The sequence below is a fragment of the Gopherus evgoodei genome, chromosome 10 (genome assembly GCF_007399415.2).
Source record: "Gopherus evgoodei ecotype Sinaloan lineage chromosome 10, rGopEvg1_v1.p, whole genome shotgun sequence".
Lineage (NCBI taxonomy): Eukaryota > Metazoa > Chordata > Testudines > Testudinidae > Gopherus > Gopherus evgoodei.
This window is the reverse complement of record NC_044331.1, coordinates 10,844,155-10,861,806: the sequence shown is the minus strand read 5'-3', so window position 1 is coordinate 10,861,806 and position 17,652 is coordinate 10,844,155. Positions and strand designations below refer to the sequence as shown.

Genomic DNA, 17,652 nt, shown 5'->3' with positions numbered 1-17,652 from the left:
GCAAAAATTTGCTTGGTGTACTCATAGTGTTGTGGCCAAATTCCAGTGTTGGTAATTACATTCTGCCTAACTGCAGAATTTGTGTGTGATGGGGATGAGGGAGGTTTCTTCCTTTCCTACTGTTCTAAATTATAGTCTAATGTTGCTATCCACGTAAAACAGTTGTTGAGTTTTCCTGTATTTGTGAATCAAATGATCTGTGTATATGCAAAACTTTTTTTTTGAATCCAGCTGGGTAATCCTATAGTATTATTTAAAAATAATCTGATTATTACAAGATGTCTATATTAAAAAGAACAAGTGAAATTTATCTGTAGTGCACTTCCATTGTCATCTGTAGCATTACACCAGAGATAACTTGGGCCATCCATTGTAATAACCATCATGAGTTAGTTTTCTAAAATCACTGGCTAACTTGTATCTTAAATGATTGGAATCAAAAACTAGTAGCAGCAAAGAATCCTGTGGCACCTTATAGACTAACAGACGTTTTGGAGCATGAGCTTTCATGGGTGAATACCCACTTCCTCAGATACATGTAGTGGAAATATCCAGGGGCAGGTATATATATGCTAGCAAGCAAGCTAGAGATAACGAGGTCAGTTCAATCAGGGAGGATGAGGCCCTGTTCTAGCAGTTGTGGCATGAAAACCAAGAGAGGAGAAACTGGTTCTGTAGTTGGCAAGCCATTCACAGTCTTTGTTCAATCCTGAGCTGATGGTGTCAAATTTGCAGATGAACTGAAGCTCAGAAGTTTCTCTTTGAAGTCTGGTCCTGAAGTTTTTTTGCTGCAGGATGGCCACCTTAAGGTCTGCTATAGTGTGGCCAGGGAGGTTGAAGTGCTCTCCTACAGGTTTCTGTATACTGCCATTCCTAATGTCTGATTTGTGTCCATTTATCCTTTTCCGTAGAGACTGTCCAGTTTGGCCGATGTACATAGCAGAGGGGCATTGCTGGCATATGATGGCGTATATTACATTGGTGGATGTGCAGGTGAGTGAACCAGTGATGGTGTGGCTGATCTGGTTAGGTCCTGTGATGGTGTCGCTGGTGTAGATATGTGGGCAGAGTTGGCATCGAGGTTTGTTGCATGGATTGGTTCCTGAGCTAGAGTTATTATGGTGCGGTGTGCAGTTACTGGTGAGAATATGTTTCAGGTTGGCAGGTTGTCTGTGGGCAAGGACTGGCCTGCCACTCAAGGCCTGTGAAACCTCATGAAGAAACTTGCACAAATACAGACAGATATCATCTTCCTTTCCAAATGCAAACAGATGGACATCATACCAAATGGACTAAAGGTAAAAATTCCACTGCTATCTACATACTACACAGACCACAATGAGAGATTATGCCACACTCTATCAAAAAAACTGAGGAACCACCTGATCAGCATCCTATACAGCAAACAGGAAAACATCAAAAAAGAGCTCTCTAACCTGGAGATTCTCATTAATAACCAAACTTCTACACAAACGGACTTCACTAGAATAAGACAGGAGATCTACATTACTCACTTCACCTCTCTACAAAGGAAAAAGAACTGTAAGCTGTCTAAACTCCTACCTGCCACATGGGGCCACAATCGTAGTACCCCTAACCCACCCAGCAATATTGTCAATCTATCCAACTACACACTCAGCCCAGAAGAAAAGTCTGTCCTATCTCAGGGACTCTCTTTCTGTCCTGCCACTCCCACCAACATGATACAGTTCTGTGGCGATCTGGAAGCCTACTTTCGCCGTCTCCGATTCAAAGAATACTTCCAGGACAACCCCGAACAGTGCACTGATACACAGGTGCCCTCCCACCAACAGCACAAGAAGAAGAGCTCCACATGGACTCCTCCTGAGGGTCGAAATGACAGTCTGGACCTATACATTGAATGCTTCCGCCGGCGTGCACAGGCAGAAATCGTGGAACAACTACATCGCTTGCCTCACTACCTAAGTCGTGCAGAACGCAATGCTATCTACAGCCTCAGAAACCACCCTGACATTATCATCAAAGAGGTTGATAAAGGAGGTGCCGTTGTCAGCATGAACAGGTCTGACTACCAAAAGGAGGCCGCCAGACAACTCTCCAATACCAAATTCTACAGGCCACTTCCCTCAGATCCCACTGAGGAATACACTAAGAAACTACAGCATCTACTCAGGACACTCCCTACACTAACACCAGAAGAAATCAGCATACCCCTAGAGCCCCGACCGGGGTTATTCTATCTACTACCCAAGATCCAAAAACCTGGAAATCCTGGACGCCCCATCATCTCGGGCATTGGCACTCTCACTGAAGGACTGTCTGGATATATGGACTCTCTACTCAGACCCTATGCCACCAACACTCCCAGCTATCTCCGTGACACCACTGATTTCCTGAGGAAACTACAATGCATTGGTCACCTCCCAGAAAACACCATCCTATCCACCATGGATGTAGAGACTCTCTACACAAACATCCCACACACAGATGGAATACAAGCTGTCAAGAACACTATCCCTGATGATGCCACAGCACAACTGGCTGCTGAGCTCTGTGCCTTTATACTCACACACAACTATTTCAAATTTGATGACAATATATATCTCCAGATCAGTGGCACTGCTATGGGCAACCGCATGGCCCCACAATATGCCAATATCTTTATGGCCGACCTGGAACAACGCTTCCTCAGCTTTCGTCCACTCACGCCCCTTCTCTACCTACGCTACATTGATGACATCTTCATCATCTGGACCCATGGGAAGGAGACTCTGGAAAAATTCCACCACGATTTCAACAGCTTCCACCCCACCATCAACCTCAGCCTGGACCAATCTACACAGGAGATCCACTTTCTTGACACCACGGTGCAAATAAGTGATGGTCACATTAACACCATCCTGTATCGAAAACCTACTGACCGCTATGCCTACCTTCATGCCTCCAGCTTCCATCCCGGACACATCACACGATCCATTGTCTACAGCCAAGCACTGAGGTACAACCGCATCTGCTCTAACCCCTCAGACAGAGACCAACACCTACAAAATCTCCACCAAGCATTCTCAAAACTACAGTACCCACACGAGGAAATAAGGAAACAGATCAACAGAGCCAGACGTGTACCCAGAAGCCTCCTACTGCAAGACAAACCCAAGAAAGAAACCAACAGGACTCCACTGGCCATCACATACAGCCCCCAGCTAAAACCCCTCCAACGCATCATCAAGGATCTACAACCCATCCTGGACAATGTTCCACACTTTCACAGGCCTTGGGTGGCAGGCCAATCCTTGCCCACAGACAACCTGCCAACCTGAAACATATTCTCACCAGTAACTGCACACCGCACCATAATAACTCTAGCTCAGGAACCAATCCATGCAACAAACCTCGATGCCAACTCTGCCCACATATCTACACCAGCGACACCATCACAGGACCTAACCAGATCAGCCACACCATCACTGGTTCATTCACCTGCACATCCACCAATGTAATATATGCCATCATATGCCAGCAGTGCCCCTCTGCTATGTACATCGGCCAAACTGGACAGTCTCTACGGAAAAGGATAAATGGACACAAATCAGACATTAGGAATGGCAGTATACAGAAACCTGTAGGAGAGCACTTCAACCTCCCTGGCCACACTATAGCAGACCTTAAGGTGGCCATCCTGCAGCAAAAAAACTTCAGGACCAGACTTCAAAGAGAAACTGCTGAGCTTCAGTTCATCTGCAAATTTGACACCATCAGCTCAGGATTGAACAAAGACTGTGAATGGCTTGCCAACTACAGAACCAGTTTCTCCTCTCTTGGTTTTCACGCCTCAACTGCTAGAACAGGGCCTCATCCTCCCTGATTGAACTGACCTCATTATCTCTAGCTTGCTTGCTAGCATATATATACCTGCCCCTGGATATTTCCACTACATGTATCTGAGGAAGTGGGTATTCACCCACGAAAGCTCATGCTCCAAAACGTCTGTTAGTCTATAAGGTGCCACAGGATTCTTTGCTGCTTTTACAGATCCAGACTAACACGGCTACCCCTCTGATACTTAAAAACTAGTAGGTCGCTCCTATTTGAAAATAGTTTTGTGTCACAAGTAGGCCTTTTTGTTTAACTGTTATGCAAGAAATAAGACAATACTTAATTATGACAAATCAAACATCTGAATCTCTGAATGTAGCATATATTAATCTACAGTACTAATATAGTAAAGGCTGGATTGAAAAAATAGGTTTATTTGGAAATTTACTTATTCCTAAAAGCATGTATCCAGATCATTTTTATGCTGGATCTCTTGTCCCCCATGGGCTATATTACATAACTGGATGCCAATGAAATGTCTGCAAATGATAAAAACTAAACAAAACACCATTTTCTTTTTGGTCCCTGAAGAGTTGGGAGAGGGGACAGCAAGAGAGAAGGTGCCTGCAGAGGGCAGGGATTCTGTCTGCTAAAATTCATCATCAAATCTCTCCCGTCTCTGGGACTCCATTTGAGTGCCTGGGTCCACTCAAGCTGACCTCATTGCACAATCAGAAGTCTCTTGATCTTAACAGAGAAACCAAAAAGGAAAGTAAAAGCCAAGTGTCCGGCTCAGAGGATGTGACATGAACTTTGGAAAGATGAAAGATATGAGGAACTTTTAATATTCAAAATGATAAATTGTTGCAGTCGGTGGATTAGGGATGAGATGACTGGGGAATCCAGACTGGTGCACCTTTGGGTCAATTCACTTCTCGTGTCTTCAACGTTTTGTTTAATTTAGGAGAAAACAATTCTGAGCTGAGATAAAATCTACAAAAAACCTGACACTAAATCACTACACAGGCTAACATAACAGTTTAATCTAGCCTGTGTTTCCCCTAGCTTTATACCTACGGTCTGATTTCTTCTTCTTCTGTTTCTGATATCTATTTTTATTTTACTGGGCTAACCTTAACTTGGAAGCTCAAGGAGCTGAGTGGTTTCATTCTGGGTACAGCTGGCCGATATACGAGCTCATTTATGACCAACAATAACGGTCCCAATCTTGGAGTCACTGGGACATCAGTGGGAACATTATAGGACAAATATTTGTATTATATGTGCTAAAGGATCGGTAATTAAATCTCTTGTTTTGGGGCATTAGGTGACCATAGCAGATGTCACAAAGTGTTTTCCCCCCCATGTCCAGTACTGGCCTTGTGCATCATGAAAATATTCTCCTTCCTTTGGTGTGTCATGCCCGGGACACTGTTGGAGCCAGAACACTGAAATTAATGGACTTATAGTTCAATCTGATGTATCAGATCAGTATTTAGCTATTTCCAGTTCTTCATTTAGGGATTTATTCTTTCCTTACTGCTACTGGGGGTGGCAAGAATTATAAAATTTAGACCAGGCCTTATTAAAATCACGGGCACCGAGCTCTTATCCCTAAAAAACAGTTTTACACAACCAGTCTCAGAGCCCTGAGTCTCCTAATAAAATATTTGGCTAGGTAAGAGAGCAAATTTAATATTCAGAACCTTGGCCTGTCTTGATCCATCCCCTGTGGATGGTGTGGGAACTAGTCTTAGAGGGGAAACCATATATTTCTGTGATTAAACAGAGTCAGCAGCAATAGTTTAAAATACTATTGGAGAGTCTGGAAAGGGACACAGAGCCAGATGTTTAAAGGTATTTAGGCACCTAAATTTGAGGGTAAGCACCTAGTGGGGTTTTCAAAAACACTTGGGTACCTATCTCCATCTTTAGGTACCTAACTACCTTTAAAATCTAGCCCATAGACTATTGGAGGGTGCAACATGATGTAGGTCACACAATCAAAGTATCCCAAGCTGCTGCCCAGGATGCTTCAAAGGAATGCTGTTTCGGGTCTGCTCTGATTTCTAATTAGATAATGAATGATGTAGTACTCTAAAGCCAACCTGGAATTTGTGTTAGCACTTTGCATGTATGAATGGCAAAGGAATACTGATTTCATATTGATTTAAATGATCCAGCAAAAGAATGTTTAAACATCATGTGCTTGATGCCCAGCTATGCCAGAGCACCTGGAAATATCAAATTAATTCCAGATGTTCTGGCACTGACAAACTTCTTTCTTTTACAGCCACACAACACGTACACACACACCATGTGACTTCCAGTTCCACAAATAAGACTGAGCTGTTTCTGCTCCTGGTGGGTTGATAACTCTGAATTGCAAGTGCTGGAAAGAATTTTAATCTACATAGTTTTAAAAGAGAGGGGGCTTTTAAATATGCTGCAAATAATTTGTGATGGTCATTTCTAAAATGCCGGGCCATTATCCTTTTCCATTTGGAATGAATGAGGCTAATTAATTTCAGGCCATACTTGATGAGGTCAGCACCATGCGAAGGGTGCGTGCTAGACATTGCTAATCTCTTTCAGCTGAGAGTGATGAATTAAAGATGAAGCATGCCTTTGCAGGCCTAATTTAGAATGTATATCAAAAACCTACAGCAAATAATACTATACCCTACAACAAAGGATAACTTGTTCTCTCAGGCTCCCATGTAGTGTTGATTTTAAAGCCATTTTCATTTCACTTTGGAATTCCAGCTGTGGATGGGTGAAACAGTTCAGAGAAATCAAGCTTTCTCAGCCTGCATGGACAAAGTGATGGTGGGGGAAAGAACTAGTCAGTGTTTGATCCTGTATGTATTGTGATTCTAACTGTATGCACTACGTTTAGTAAAGCCGTCAGAGTCCTGCATTCCCCAAGTGAATAGTACCTGTGCCATATTACCCCTGTGCACCAAAGGAGTTTTCCTAACATATTTTTAAGTCTAAAGGGAAAGCAATACATTTGTTAATGATGGTTCTTATCAATTTTTACTGGGTTTCTAAGTTTCCCCTGTCCTATAGGCATGGCGTTTAATGTCTGTTGGGACAAAAATAATAATACACAAGCTTCCAGGCCAACAAAGAACTAGCTCTCTCCACTCTTACTCACATTGAGTAGCAACTTCCTCCTTGAATAGTCCCATTTGCTTATGTAAGTAAGGGTAGCAGAATTTGGCCCAAAAGGTTGCTATGAAAGTCACTGTTAAACTAACCAGGCCTGATCCTCAGACAGTGTTAAAGGGGGCAGATCAATTTAATTAAACGTAGTTGTGCTGATTTATGACTGACTCAGTTCTCATCGACGGCCAAGTCTTTCCATACTTCGGCAAAACTCAGACTGAAATCAACAGGAGTTTTGCCTGAGTAAGAGACTGCAGGATTTGGCCCCATATGCAGCAAGAAATTAGACATAATTGTCACTGCTGTAAAACAGATAATATGAAATGTAAATCTGTTCTCTGGAGGGAGAGGTTGAAAACAATAGACCTCCAGCTACCCCAGCACGGTGTTTCTTAGTACCTAGCGATTAGCTGAAATTCTTGACAGGTTATTGTAATGAATCAAAGTTCCCAACTGGTGGCCATAACCGGCTGCTGTCTTTGTATCCCAGTAGTCCTCATTAGAACAAAGCTGCTTCGAATTAAATCCAATCTACATGCCAAATCAATCTTTCAACCTTTGATTGCTTCTGAAAATATTTATATTTCTTAATAATGCACATTTTGTCCCACAGCCTTTGATTAAACCCAGACAAGGTCTAGAAAAGCGTAGAGTGTATATGGAAGGGGTTATTTGGGACAGGAAAAGAAAGATAAAGAACACAGGTTTTTCCCATTGTGGAACCATTAGAGTGTATAAATCTAGCAAATTTAGTTGTATAAGCATCAGAGTGGGTTGGTAATAAATACAGATTGGCGTATTATAGTAACCAAATGGAGTTTATGGATTATGCTTAGTAGTTCATAATTCTCCAATGCTGCACTCTAGCTAGCTTCTCACTGCACTGAACTTTATTAATATTCTCCTTGCATGTTTCCTGCTGAAAAGTTAAAAATTGCAATGATACTCTACATAATACCAACATATTTAAAGGATCTTCCCCTCCAACTAATTTCAGGGAATCATTTTTAGAGGGTTTAATTAGAAGAAACAGATGCTGTAAATCAGCTACTAACTCCATTAAAAGTCACCAATTTACACCACTTGCGGATCTGGCCTTAAGTTCATGAAAATCAGAACTTGAATATAAACAAGTAAACCACTATTACTACTTATCCAATTAATTTTGTAGGTGGTCAGCAAGGGGCTCTGGGGTGGGAAACACAAAGGCTTTCCAGCTGCAGCCCATTGTAAGCAGCTTGTAATATGTTTAGTAAAAGGCGATGTAAACTACAGGTAAGATAAGGTGGCAGGGGAAAGAGGGATATATGCCTTGGCTGAGAAGTTATTGGATGATTATTAAAATTTGCGTAGCCAGGTCCTGATTCTGCATAATGGGAATTATGCCCTTGCTTGGAAACATAGGTCAAATGAGGGGAAATTCCTTGGCATTCCACCCTAAACATAAGTGACTCTTCTTATCTATAATAATAATGAAAAGGTGCCGGGGGAGTTGACTTTTTTAGAAACATGTTAGAATAAATCAGCTGTGCAAAATTATTACTATCCCTGAGTAAAGGGAAGAAATTTTTCAGAACTGAATCAAAAATATCTTATTTAATTATAATAACCAGGATGGTAAAGGCAGATCTAGTAGATTTGGTCCCTTTGCTGGTAAATTTTCATTATAGTTAAGCAAGTCTTCAGTAAAGAATGGAAGGAAAAATTCTTACTCAAAATTCTTTTCAGTCATTTAACACACATTTCATTGTATTACACTGCCATTTCCTAAATACGTTATTTATTATCATTAATTATCTTATTAATTCTTATTATTATTATTTATTATATTCTGAGTCTTGACCACTATTCTGCATTAAAATGTGGTTAGGATATATGGTCTTCCAAAGTAGGGGAACTTATGTATTATCACCAGGAAAAAAAAATCCTTGTGTCAGAGATACAGGACCTGATCCAAAGCCTACTGAACTTAATAGAAAGACTCTCATTAACTTTAGAAGATTTTGGATCAGGCCCTTAGTAAAGATGTTATATGATGAAGCCGATATTTTATGAATAACTTCTTCTGTTATTTGACAAGCCCAATTTTACACTGCACTTGGAGTTCATTATTGAAAAGAAGTCTTTTGTGTGAGAACTTTAAAATATATCCTTTAGTGAAGAGACACCCAAAACACAGAGAGTATTGTCTTACAGGGTGCTTTTATTAAAGAGTTCCAGCCTAAAGGTATATGCCTATTTTTAAAAGAAATTTTCTGATTGTAGATAACTGCTCAATTTGATTTAGTGTCGAATGATAGTGATGGGGTTGATAACTGAGCATTCATCGGTAATTCATCTTGTGCTAGTAGAAATTTACAGCAAAGCAGTGCTTTCCTAACACTGACAAGTCCTATTAATCTTCTTCAGACACATTTCAATAGGTGTCTCCATCTGTGCCCAACATCTAAACACTCTGGCATCACTAGGGACTTTGAGACACCTTCATTTCAGGTTACACTAGTGAAAATGTGATACTAGATTGCACTCTATTTTTAACCTAATTCTCTTTTTTCATTCAATTAGCCTTTCTTGCCTGCATTTTTCAACTTATATGTAATATCCTTTTTCCCAGAAAGAGCTTAAATGGAGATTTTATTTCTTATAGAAACAAAATATACTATGTTGAGAGCAACCAAAAACTTTAACTTTTAAAACAGCATAATACAGTTCACAGTTACTGTGGAACTAGAGATACTGGCTGCAAACGTGTCATCTGTATAGCATGCCCACAAGGCAAAATATATCTGTCATAATGCAACTCTTACCGGCATTATTAGGCCTGGAGAGAGGAAGGAGTGAAATTGAGTTTATTCTTTTTCCAGGTTACCAATTTTTTAAACAGTTCATTGCACAGCACTTTGGTTTTGAAATCCAATATAATCCCAAAAGCATCCATGTGTGCTCAGCTATGTACAGATCACAACCGTCTAACACACCTCTCTTTACATGTACAGCTAATACATGAACAAACATTGCACAGTCAAATTAGAGCAATAACATTTATGGGTGGATTATGCTTGTTACTAAAAGAAAAGTAATTTGCAAACCACATGGACAAAGTATATGCAAAATGTATGTGAATTTCCCTTCAGAACCGAATGTCGTTAGCTTCACTTTCAAACCTGCAATGAGTTTGTTAGCAGAAGTAGCATAGCTTTTAAGATTATTCATTTCAAAAAACCCAGTCACTTACTCCACATGAACATTTCAGTTATGTTTTAAAAGAAAAGCTGGAGATACTTTCCTAATATTGATGTATCATATTGATCTCTGAGTAGCTGCTTCAGTTTCCACAAAAATCGTGTAGCAAACTTTCTCCTTAAAAAATCCAAACAATAAGTCAAATGAATAAATGTGTAGCAGCAGAACTAGGACAGAGTCTCAGACTTTCTTTCTCGCTTCTATGAAGTTCTCCAACACCGTCCTGTGAGTCATGTTATAGATCTAAATGACCTTATTGTAGGTGGCAAGTTTAAATGTGCCATATTAATAACTTGTTATCCAAGACAAATTAAGTCCTTATGTGTCAAAAGCACTCTGCTCTGGATTACCTACAAGACAAGTATTTATTGAATAAACGTTGGATCCAATTTCATTTTAATGTGAGTGACTGTATGCTTCAGCCTTTTAGAATGAGATAAAAACACTCAAACCTATAACTCTGTTGCAACATTACACCTAACTTGTCTATTTCTATTATTGTCTCTTTAAAGTGGGATATGGATAGGGGGTTTTGTTTTGTTTTGTTTAAAAGGTTTTATTATTATTATCATTCTGAAGAGCAAGGGGAGAGATAGAAAAAAGGCTGGCATTCAGCCTAAAGAGAAATCATTGAAACAAATTAATCCTATGCCGTTTAAATTGACATGGTAATCCATCATCAGCAAAGGCAAACTCTGAAAGCAATCTAGAATCTGCAGTGTTCTTTCACTGGCCCTGAGGCACAAAGACAGATAGTAAAAGAGGAGGAAAAAAATCATAAAAGTTAGCAATGCCTTGGAAAAGAGAAGGGGGGCCGGGGAAGAAACAACTTTCACTTTTCCTGCTTCTAAACATCCAGTTCAGAAAAGAATCCTGATTAACCTTCAACAGTTGTTTACTAAGCTGAGTGTCAAGTCATCATCAGCTGCAAAGCACTGAGAGTTTTTCATATAGTGCCAAGCCTTTATAAACTCTAACATGCAAAACTATACCAAACATCAATTTTGGCAACTCTCTCCATTTGTGCCTTATATCAGCCTAAACTTAGTTATTTCAAATGGACAAAACTGTACCCTTTCTTCATAACATTGTACTGGCATTGAAAAGTAATAGTCTTGATTTGCAAACAGTTGATGGCAAAGGTTTGTTTGACAATCTAGTCCCCACCCCTGTCTGTTCAGGATTGTCTACTAAACTATATTTCCTCTGGCTTTATCTAATCTAGTTTTAAATATCTCTAGTGATGGGACCTTTTGCATTTTTAACTTTTAGAACACATGCTGCAGGGGAACAATTTAAAGGTCTCAGGCCTTGGAAGCCAATTGTACTGAAGCCGCTATCATCATAATATAAAGTTATCTGCCACCAATCCAGAACAGCTTCTACTGCTCCTACTTTTCTTTTAAGCTAACAGATCCATTACTTTTATCCTCACTAACTGGGTCTAGCAATCCAAAAAGTAGAATGTTTGTTATTGAATTAATACTTTGAATTTTAGACAGTAAAATAACATAAAATAAAAGTAGAAAGCTAGGGAAGGAATAATACCTTAGAGTTAGAAACAGACATAGTATGAAGACAAAGTCAGACACCTTTGTGCCAAAGGCAAAGAGGTGAAAGACTGGATAATCTGAACCATAGCCAACATCTGCCCTATTTTAATTTAGCTGGGATAAAGTTTCTTGTTTATTATTAAGAAAACTTTATGTGGTAGAGAAGCCCATGAGCAATGTTATCAAAACTGTTTTATTGGTGTATGACATGCCATACTATTATGGGTGTTTTGAAAAAAAAAAAAAAAAAAGAATCCCTTCTCATTCTAAAGCAACCCAGTTCTCAGGTTCCATTATTTAGGATAATAATTTCATCTCCCTATGAAGCACTGCAACTGGACCTGAAATGCATAGGGAAGGTTAACTGCTCAGTATCGGTCAAAATAATTAATTTTTCGTTGAAGAACTTCAAAAGGTTTAAATGTGCCAAAATGACATTTGCAAGTCACTATCAGAGATGTTTGCTGAATATCAGTGTAAAGAATGGCTGAAGTAAATAACTGTATTCTGCATAACAAAAAATTGCTAGCATTGAAAATGATCTCACTTGATTTCTGAATTTATTTTCCCTCTCTGTAGCAAGACTTCTTAGATTTAGTAACAAAATATACGATAATATATAAAAAGGGGTAAATATAGGGACTGAAATAACTCCACTGACTTCAGCTACCTGGTCTGTGTCCAAAGAAGGTGGAATACTTAAGTATATCTAAGATTAGGATACGATTGAAACCATAACATTTTTATAAGCAACAATATATTTAAAATCCAAAATAGGGTTATTTCATTATCAGATAATACTTAAATCAAATTAAATATTGTAGCTGGAAGTAAAGTTTATGTAATTGTTCCCTACTAAAACCTAAAACTGGTCCTAGTTTTTAAAATTTGTTCTTCCTGGCACTTGGTATAAGGCAAGCTTGTCACAAAAGGCCACATCTGCCATTTTTCACTGTTTGCTGGTATCCCCTTGCTTTAATATTTTCAGTTTAGTTTAATTCTTTAACATGATAAAATCTTATCCAATTTATCTCAAACACATAGGATTTTTTATAAGACTGATTCATTTCTTATAAATAGAAAACTAGCACCATTTTAAATAGTGTCTACAAAAATAAGGGAGGAAATGTGAAGAAATGTATACCTAGATTGATAGGCAGTTGTTTCTTAAACACTCAGTACAGAGTTCACTGTTGTGTAAAATAGCTCATCTTAATTCAGTTCAGAGCACAGAGTCTAAAATATGCATTTAAAATATTTCCAAGAAAGCTTCAGCCTTTAAGAGGAGGGGAAGTTTTAATTAAGAGGTTATAAATATGCAATTGATCAAAAAATCTCTTAAATTCATGTTATGTTGTTCAGCTGTGGTTATGTGTGTACATCTGTCTGTTCCTGTCTAGGCTTATTGGATATTTCTGATAGCTGTATTTCTATTTATGTAATGCCTAATGCAGGCCCTAGAATGTAGTAACTGCTTCCCTGAATAATCTGTTTCTAATTTAAAAAAAAACAACCCAAAAACCTAAAAAAACCTTAGAATTTTTATAAATAAAAATTAATGTAGCTCAGTTTTCATTTTTATATTTGATAAGAATGTTATTTTTAAAGCTGAATATTTAAAATATATATGATTTCATACTTTCAACTGCCTAAGATTCTGCTAATAATTTTTGGACTTGTCTCTTAAAAATCACAAGCCACTAGAAAGTCTTCATTATTATGTCTGTTGAAAGGAAGACAAGTAAAAAATAGAAGATAATGATTACTATTATTGAGGGAGGTCACTTTTTTTTATTTTTGCTTATCAGAATGATGGGTTAAAATATAGTTATATTCTAAAACCAGAGCTTGTTAAATAGACTGGAGCATATTACAGTTACCATTCAGATTATTTGCTATTCCAGTTTTCTTGTTAATTTGAAAATAAAATAAATGTACGCAGAGATCATATTTAAACATACTCACCAAAAATGTTGCCACCTGCCCCAGTAGGTAACATATTTCTATCTTCATACTGGGAAAAAGGAAACAAGCAAGCAAACAAACAAACAATTCAAATGTATAGGTGAAGATTTGAACGTGACAAATATTGTGTGAAATACATAGAAACCTGCAAACAATTGAATTGCTTTAAAAATAGTTTGACAGCGTTCAAAGATACAACTCAATATCATGTTAAAAGATTTACGAACAGAGAATGTGAAGCAAAAATGCAAATTTCTACAGTGTTATTGTGTGTGTGTGTAAATACATATATAGGCATGTAGATACAATTTGAGAGTTATTAACTTTCAACATCAGTGATTCATCTTGAATCAATACACTACAACTATCTATTAAAATATCAGCCAGGTGTGCTGGCAGGCAAATATACTTTGAGAATTATTTCTAAATTTCTTCTTTAAAAGTTATAATTTGACTATGGAGAGGAATCTAAAGTGATGGTTTGGGGGCTGGTAAGTATACTTTTTGCAATATCTGACATTTTTAGAATATTTTCATTTACTCCATGTTTTAAAAGTACTGAAAAAGAACATCTGCAATGAAGTCAATCAAAAATATTGTTTTACAAAAGTGTGCATATATTTATAAGTGTTATGCATGTGGCTGTATGATATGTATACATAAGCAGGCAAAACAGTTCTCTTTCCATTTCCATTTTCCTTCGTATTAGAGAAAAAAGGAAAAAAGGGTTCTTAAACCTTGCAGCCACACTGCATCTAATGCAATCTCCTTTCTTCCCTAGCATCTCTCTCTGTCTCTCTCTCTCACACACACACACACACACACATCCTTTAGATTAGCGTAGTTAACCTTGGTTCTGTGCTGGAGCAGGAAGGGTTAATGAAACCAAGCTCTTTACGACCTCGAGGGTCAGACTCTTCCTATCTGCAATCTAAGGAATTAGGTAAAGAGGTTATAAGATTATAGTGGGAGGCGTTATAGGCCCTCCTGGCCTCACACCTGAACATATTGGTCTAATCCCCTGGGATTCTTAAAAAATCGCTTCAGCTATGGAAAACTGTTAATTAGGCTGTGTCTATCCTGGGGTTTCCTGTTGCATTAGCGATCCAGCAGGGCTGTATGAACCCCGTAGCCTTACATGAAATTCATCTAATATACCTCTCCCCCTCGCCCTTTCTCCCATCCCACCCTCCAAGACCTGTAACAGCAGCAGCCATTTGTTTAGGGCGAAAATAGCGTTTGGATTAAGGGCATACAAAGGAATGAAAAGCCATTTTCTCGGCCACTTCGCAGATATTAATTATCAGTTGCCTATTGGTAGCTGTTTCCAACTTCAGTGCTTGCAAAATTAGCCCTTGGAGAAGTGAAAAGCCATTTTCCCATCAGTTCTGCTCTTAGATACCTAGTTTAAGATCCCTTCATCCTTCTCAGAAAATAGCATCATTCAAGCGGCTTCTAACACTTTTCCTTGGTGGTATGGACTTAGTTCTATTCAGTGACACCCTATTTGGTTTTTCCCCCCAAAGAAAAGATATACGTTGCAGCTAGTCCCCTTAATATTGCGAAAATACCATTTATTCTATGCAAAAATTCACGGGGCTCTTTACATAAACTACCTTCACGTTGATAGGCAGAGTCATTGTCGATTTCTAGCTTGGTATACTTTGCTATTTACCATGACTGTCTGAAGCAGAGTTGTATATAACCTACCACCACGCATAAATTGATATTATTATACCTGAGACAGAATTGAAAATTCCTTTAAAAACTGCTAAAGATCCTGCATTAAAATCCCCCATCCGAATTAAAATACTACGTGTAGAGCGGAGTTTAATCATGTTGTCATTTTCAGAAGTACTGCTTTTGATGCCATTTGTGGTTACCTTAGAAAAGCAGTAATCTGTAGATTACATACTAGAAGAGCTGTTATTACAGCATAACACGATGTGGTTAAACACTAAAATCTATTTTATTCACCACGTTTCTTTTCGGGGGTGGGAACAAACTTGATTTAAAATCTCACAACAGAGATGAATTTCCTGTAGCTGCTGTTATTAAAGACATTCCTGCCTGATGGAGATAGATAACTGAAGTCCCTTCAACTTGATCTCAAAATCTGACCATCATTTACTCCAGCCCTCTTCTTTTTATTCTCGCTGTATGTCTTTTGCCACCATTTCTCAGTGTTTTAGTCATTGCTTTACATGTGGGTGGAGAAAACTTTTATGTCCTTCTGCTAATTGTATTTTCCTTATAGAATTTCTATTCTCCTCCTATTTGTCTATTTCATGAGTGTTCCTGATTCCACTGCCTAGGGTCATTTTAGAAATGTGGGTCTTTATTCTTCTTCCTACCTTCTTCGGGCTGATTAGGTATTATTTTTCATTGGTTCTGCTACAATGGGTTCTTCCCTTTAATCTCCCGATATTTTTTTTTCTCTTTTCCCCATCCCGGTATAACCAAATCCATGAAATTCACAGCCTCTCTCTTTGACACTACTGGGTCGCCTAATCACTTGATATCGATTTCCCTAACTCTTTTCATCCAGCTGAAGACACATCTTAAAACACTCCAAGCCAGAGTGTGCTCTTTGCTTTATACACACTAATAAAATGATTTACCCTTCTCTCTCTACTCTCCTCACAGGAGAAAATCGTTCAAGTCCCGGCTATTTGTGTGTGATCAGTAAATATTTAGTGTGGTGACATCTTCAGCTCCTCTCCTGATCAATACCCAGCCCAACAGGAGGTGGACTTTTGTCCGAGAGGAGACTTGCTGAGAGCTCCTTCAGATGAGTTCTTTGCCTTTCCTACAGTGTGTTAGGATTTGTCCTCGAATGTACCCGGTAAAGAGAGAAATACAGGGTTTTAAATTGTCTGTTCTCAACTGGTTTACTTTGACATTAACTTACCTACGTATCACCATATCTCCTAGCTCCCTGTGATGTTCTAAACCCTTTCAAAATGCAGCTGTAAAATGAATCTCGAGCAAGCCACCAGACACGATGCATTTGCCATTCTGTACCCCCTCTTTTTTCTCTCTCCTCGCTTTACAATGTAATGTCGAGTGAAGGGGGGCGTAGGTGAGGGGGTCTGTTTCCTCAGTCCCACTTGTGCAGGAATCAGGATCTCTTGCTGTAAGGGTTTCGCCCTCTAGCACAATCATGCTCAGCGTGTTTGTTCGAAAGTGCCTGGGAATACAAGGTGCCTCAAGAACTTCACATCCATCCGCTTCGTCTCCTAGTAATCTGAGGCTATGTCCCTCCCCACCCTCTTTTTATAAGTTAAAATGAGTCAGGGCTGGAATATGGAAACTGCCTTTAAAATAATGAACAACGGACTAGATCTTAAACCCCATTTTCTGTAAGTATCCACTTTAGGGAGCTTTCTCTAAGGTACTAAAACGGCCAGAAAGCGGAGTTCATGAGTGCTTCTTCTGATCTGTTATTTCTTCCCAGGGAAAGCCCGTGCCTGGAATGCGAAATATTTTCTATTGTAAATGATTAAATCAGTATATAATATGTGTCAGTGTTTATATTGGTGTATAGATAGGTGTATGTGTATACACGTGTGTATAAAATCTAATACATAACTATGTATTATATTTAGCATGTGTGTTTATGATCCATACTTTATACACAGCTATATATTTTATTATATTTGTGTATTTAGTCATCTGTCTCTATATTAGCTGAATATTACCTGCATTTATATATCTAATTGTAGTACACATACCGCACATATCTACTATAAAGCTATATGTTCATGTTATATATAACATGAATATATAGCTGTATATTATGTATGTGTACTACAATTAAATATTCTACTATACAAACGAGTACATCCACCTGTTAACTTTGTTTATAAACCACTTTACCTAATGGCTTTTAACTAATTTATCCACTGCCTTATTCAGGTAA

General features: G+C 38.5%; 1 long non-coding RNA gene across 4 annotated transcripts in view; it reads right to left on the bottom strand.

Moving 5' to 3' along the window:
• The window catches only part of LOC115658770, a 40,451-nt gene that overhangs the window by 18,660 nt on the left and 4,139 nt on the right, over positions 1-17,652 (bottom strand). For all 4 annotated transcript variants that reach the window (XR_004002383.1, XR_004002382.1, XR_004002381.1 and 1 more), the window contains exon 2: positions 13,731-13,779. This is a non-coding gene — a long non-coding RNA (uncharacterized LOC115658770). The remainder of the gene's footprint in view (positions 1-13,730; positions 13,780-17,652) is intronic.